Source organism: Nicotiana tomentosiformis, chromosome 4 (assembly GCF_000390325.3).
Source record: "Nicotiana tomentosiformis chromosome 4, ASM39032v3, whole genome shotgun sequence".
NCBI classification, from domain to species: Eukaryota; Viridiplantae; Streptophyta; class Magnoliopsida; order Solanales; family Solanaceae; genus Nicotiana; species Nicotiana tomentosiformis.
This window is the reverse complement of record NC_090815.1, coordinates 110,611,809-110,617,522: the sequence shown is the minus strand read 5'-3', so window position 1 is coordinate 110,617,522 and position 5,714 is coordinate 110,611,809. Positions and strand designations below refer to the sequence as shown.

Sequence of the window (5,714 nt, the reverse complement as noted above, 5' to 3'; positions counted from 1 at the left end):
TATTTAAAGTATATACTATCTAATTAGTCTTAACATACGTGTATTGAACGTGTTGCTTGTTTCGATGAATAATTTTATGGCGAATTATGCTTGATGTCTTATTTTAAGTACCTGAATTTGACGAATAAAATAATTATGCACAGTAAGTAAATTAATTAGAATAATTTATTCATATCAATATTTTTTTATAATAACAAAAAAATCAAATTTATTTACACAATTAAGAATGAAAGAGAATAAAAGCTTTTAAATGATATATACCATGCATCTAATATAAAAAATTTATTTAAAATAGAGGTATATTTATAATATACATTATATACGTTTAAAAACTTTGCTCAATTATTTTATTATAATATTATATATGGTTGAAAATCAATTTTTTTACTTTATAACTAAAATTTATTTATTTTATAGTAAGTCCATATAGAGCAAAAAGAGAAAAAAATATTAAAAGATAAAAATTATTTAAAGAGTAAAATAGGTATTTGGCCACTAAAAGATTGAAAAATCTATTTGGATGACTTTCTGAGTACTATAAAAATAGTTAAGTGACATTTTGTTTACAAACAAAAAAGTATAACTTTATTAGATAATTTAACTATTTGAACAATAGACTTAATTATATTGGATCGCTGATACCGTAATTAACAATTCTGAGGTGGGTAATTTGGCGATACACAGAATTTGGCGATCTCCTCTTTCAATACCAACTGATTAAATTCAACAGGGTAGCTAATAAAGTCTCTAAACTTAAACTAACAACCTATTAAATAATTAATTAATTAATGCTTCTAGTACCCTATCATCTGTGCTGTTTAAGAAGTCAAATTAAAATTAGATGTATATTATTATATATATCAAATATTGAGAAATTGAAATGCTTCTGGAAGCCCTATAATATGTCATTGTTAAGAAAATATTTAGCTAGAAAGATGATTTATTTTTAAGAAAATATAAAGAGATAACTGATTGTGATTTTTGTCGGGACAGAATTTAAAGATGCACAGTGCAGCTCATACTTCCACTTGCTTTCACTTTCAAATCGTCTCATGTTTTTCGTTTGCTTTGCGACCTCTAAAAGTGATGACTCGATCCATAGGCTAATCGTTGTTCCACGACTACACTTAAAGCCGCAGATGTTGACCTAAACCAATTCCCACAACCACCACGTGGACTTCATTACTCTTGCCACGTCGACGCCCTATACCACGAGGAATATAATAAACTTTATATAGTTAAAAATACACATTCGCACATTATATTTTAAGTAATTGTTTTAATATCCAAACACGAGAATCAAGATTTTATCTACATATTTATTTAAAAAGAAACTGCCAATAGTTATACACATCTGTAAAATGAAGAATACTTGACGAGAGACTTGTGTTGAGGAAACTTAACATATAGACTACAGTAAATAATACTAATGTTAACAGTTACACAATTTTCCATTTGAACCAAATTTTGTTACAAGATAATGCTGTGAAAGAATTAGTCCATTTAGCGAACTGAACCGGAGCTAATTAAATTAATTTATAGTGTCAAATCAAAACCACTGGTTGGCCATAACCATTTACTTCCATACGCTGCATGTGAAGAGCACACAGAGAGACAACTAAAAATATGCCTAACGCTGTAATGAGACAAATTAAAGGACTGGAAAATTGTTCATTTCGTGATTAATAAGAAAGTAATCATTGAATGAAAAGAAAACTATACACTATTTAATTATCCCCTAATTATCAAGTACAAAAAGCACCAACGTCGTCATGACTCATAACTCATATTGGGCGTTTTGGCTTCATGCATTATCATATTCTTCATCCCAATATAACAACAAACCAAATTTATATCTTGGAATATCTTGTTACCTTTTGGTGGGCTCCTCCTCCTGTTATTATAATTTGCTGTTCTAAATGTTTCTTTTTTATGTTTTCTTCCTTGAGCTTCCCAGAAATATTCGTATTTGGAACTATTTGTTTGTCAAACCAAGAATGACAATCGGATTGTGTAGGATTTAATTTTATCTTGTGCTAGCTTTTAAGCTATATAATCATATAGCAAAATGGAGTTTATTAGAAAACTAATTAAAGTTCCACCGAAATACAACAACAATAACAACCTAGTATAATCCCATTAGTGGGGTCTTGGGAGGGTAGTGTGTACGCATACCTTACCCCTATCCTGGGGTAGAGAGGCTGTTTCCGATAGACCCTCGGCTCCCTCCCTCCAAGAACTCCACACCTTGCTCTTGGGGTGACTCGAACTCACAACCTCTTGGTTGAAAGTGAAGGGTGCTCACTACTAGATCAACTCACTCTTGTAAAATATGCAAGGTTATGTTTTTCCGATCAAACATTTGACAACTTACACTAAATCAAGCATCTATTTTATTTTTTGATTGTTTTACTTAATTTAATTGGCATTTCTAAACTGTATTTTATCCATAAGCAGTCCTTCGCCATAAAAGTGAAAATCAACTTCTGAACGAAAACTTACGCGTTCTTTCAGTAAACGTGATTGTATAATATACTAAAAATTTGTTTAATATTAAAAACAAAACATGTTTTAATATATACTATGTTTGGAGAAATTAAAAATAGGGATAGCTCGCATATGTTTTTTTGGATTAGAATGAACCATGATGTGTTATAAAAAGTCTTATACCCCAAAAAAGTTTCTATCAAGAACTCATAATTTCTCCAGTCTTCGCATGTTTTTTTTGTGTGCAATTTGCATGCAGTGAAATAAATTATTAGACTGATTAAATGATTGCAGACCGTGGGGGGTCAGGATTTTGGCTGTCTCTAATTATTCACCGCCCAACCATTTTCTTGACTCTCGTCATTCATTTGTCTTTTGCAAGTGCATGTATTAATTGAAATGACTAAAGCAATTAAGGATCAGACTTAAGTTTTACTCAACCTATTCCAAAATGAACAAACAAACGAAAATGACTTCAATTTAAGAACTTTGCTGTTAGGTGAGCTTCAACTATTGCGACCTCTGATATATATAAGCATAAAAAAGGATTGAAGAATGAGATTCTCAACTTAACAATCGATATAGTGAAACATTAGTATAAGGACTCCGTGCCTTGATATTGATGTTTCACTGTTTTGAAAAAGGGTTGTAAAAGATTTCTAAGGTTGGATCCTTATATAAAACGAAATTGGCGTAAAATTAACATCATCTGAACACAATTTTCTGAAAGTTGGAGTGCATCATCCTTGCTGCTTGCCAACCAGACATGTTATAAATTTGGTTGGTGTATCAAACTTCTTGCCTTCCTCTTATTTAAAGTATAATTTATCGGAGGCAAAAGTTAAATATGCATGGGACAACTGACAAAAAAAAATGATAATTAATATTATTGAGGAGTAGAGTTAGGTACGAGAGGGGTATTTTAGACAATACACACACATGTGAGAGACACGCGAGTGGTGGTTAAGTTGTTAAATATTGTTGTACACTGTAATTGTGCATTAAGAAATGAAATCATTTTCTGCTTCTTCCTCTCTATTCTCCGAATCCTCTAGATTTTAAGGTTCAAATTGTTCATGCAAATATAGATTCTATCATGGTATTAGAGCAGGTCATCGCAATTGTGACGAAAATTTGTAAGATCTGAACATCGAACATTGTTAGAATCTTGAATTCAATCGGCCATGGGAGAAACGACGAGTCTTCAAATTGATCACAATCATCCTCTGTTTTTAGCAGTTACAGATACGCCTGGAGTTACATTGCATGGTATCAAGCTCACTGGACCTGAAAATTATGATTTGTGGAGTAGATCGATGCGCATGGCACTTTTGGTGAAGAACAAGTTAGGGTTCATAGAAGGAACCTGCTTGAAAAGCTCTTACAAAGGAGAATTGGCGAATCAATGGGAAAGATGTAACGCGATTGTTCTCTCATGGATAGGACGCACAGTCTTTGCAGAATTATAGCCGAATATCATTTATGCATCAAATGCAAAAACAGTATGGAATGAGTTCAATGAGAGGTTTGATAAATATAATCTCACTCGTTTCTACTTTCTGTAGATACAAATTGGATCATTAAAGCAAGGTATTATCTCTGTAACATCATACTATACGAAAATGAAAGACTTTTGGGATTAAATTGACCTGTTAGTTCTAACACCTGGTTGTGATTGTGAAGAGACTAGGTATTTTATTGAACAATTTAAAAATCTACGTTTACTATAGTTCCTAGTTGGCCTTAATGAAAGTTACAGTCAAGTAAGAAGTCAGATATTGCTTAAGACACCAGTGTTGACTGTAAACTAGGCTTATGCTTTGGTTATTCAAGAGGAAAGCCAACAAGAGCGAAATGTGCTTAAAGTAAATAGTGAGCCCTTAACTATGATGGCAGGACAGAATCAAGGATATAAGGCTAAAAGATTGGGCTAATTTGCGTGCATTGTAGATACAAAGGACACCTCAAAGAAAATTGTTACAAAACTATAGGATATCCTCCTGACTTTAAAAACAAGAAGAAACAACAGGGCTAAGGAAATAGAGCTTATGCCAACATGATATCAGACGAGACTACAAGTTTTTCTCAGAGCCAACCACATGGATAATTTTTCACTGAAAGCCAGTACAAACAGATATTAGAGCTTCTGAACAAAACACTTGCAAGTGATGGCCATACACTTATGGCAGGTATAACCACATTACTGTCCAATACATCCTTTTGTGAATGAATAATAGATACATGAGCATCTTATCATATTACATGTCATAAGGAGATTTTGTCTAACTTAGAGAACATTAAGCAGCAAAGGAATCATAAGGTGCAGGTTCCAATAGGTAGCAAGTGCTCAGTAACATACAAAGGAAATGCTTCTATCCTAGGAGGCTCTGAACTAAAGGATGTGTTATATGTTCCAGATTTTAAATTTAATTTGTTGTCAGTCTCCAAATTGACCAAGGAGTTGATATGTTAGGCCCTATTCTTCCCTGACTTTTGTGTATTGCAGGTTCTTTACAATGGAAAGGTGATGGGGATTGGTAGGGAGGATTGTGGACTTTATGTGCTCAAGTGGAGAGACAAGCCTGTAGTAGCAATGGTTACTAAGGAGACTGATGAATCCAACCTTTGGCACATGATATTAGGACATCCATCAATAATAGCAATGAAGCACATTTATGTTTTGAAGAATAAAGTAATAGACACCATGCAACATAACTGTGAAGTGTGTCCTTTAGCTAAGCAAAGTAGATTGAAATTTCCTCTTAGTAGTAGCAAAATTGATTGTATTTTTAGCTTATCCATCTTGATGTTTGGGGTCCTCACAAGTTACCTACATATAATAGAGAATATTACTTCCTTACAATTGTGGATGATTTTAGTGGGTATACCTGGGTGTGCTTATTGCAGTCAAAGTTTGAAGTTGTAACAGTGTTGAAAGATTTCCTTATAATGATAAAGACTCAATTTGACATGAATGTGAAAGTGTTAAGGTCTGACAATGGGAAAGAGTTCTTTAACTCTAGCTGCAATGAGTTGTTAGCATCTTTAGGCATTGTGCATCAAAATAGTTGTCCATACACCCCCCAACAGAATGGGGTGGTGGAAAGGAAACACAGGCACATACTTGAAGTCGCTAGAGCATTAAACTTTCAGAGTTCTCTACCTAGCAGATTCTGGGAGATTGCATCAAAACAGTAGTATATCTGATCAACAAGTGGCCTACATCT

At 33.2% G+C, this 5,714-nt stretch overlaps 1 long non-coding RNA gene across 2 annotated transcripts; it reads left to right on the top strand.

Moving 5' to 3' along the window:
* The first annotated feature begins 3,165 nt into the window (after positions 1 to 3,165).
* Positions 3,166 to 5,462, top strand: LOC104088345 (uncharacterized). 2 transcript variants are annotated; one of them, XR_684527.4, is made up of 2 exons: positions 3,166 to 4,012; positions 4,994 to 5,462. It is a non-coding gene; the product is annotated as an uncharacterized lncRNA (long non-coding RNA). The 2 variants fall into 2 exon arrangements; XR_011415589.1 differs by having other exon boundaries at positions 3,166 to 4,676.
* The last annotated feature ends 252 nt before the right edge of the window (positions 5,463 to 5,714 follow it).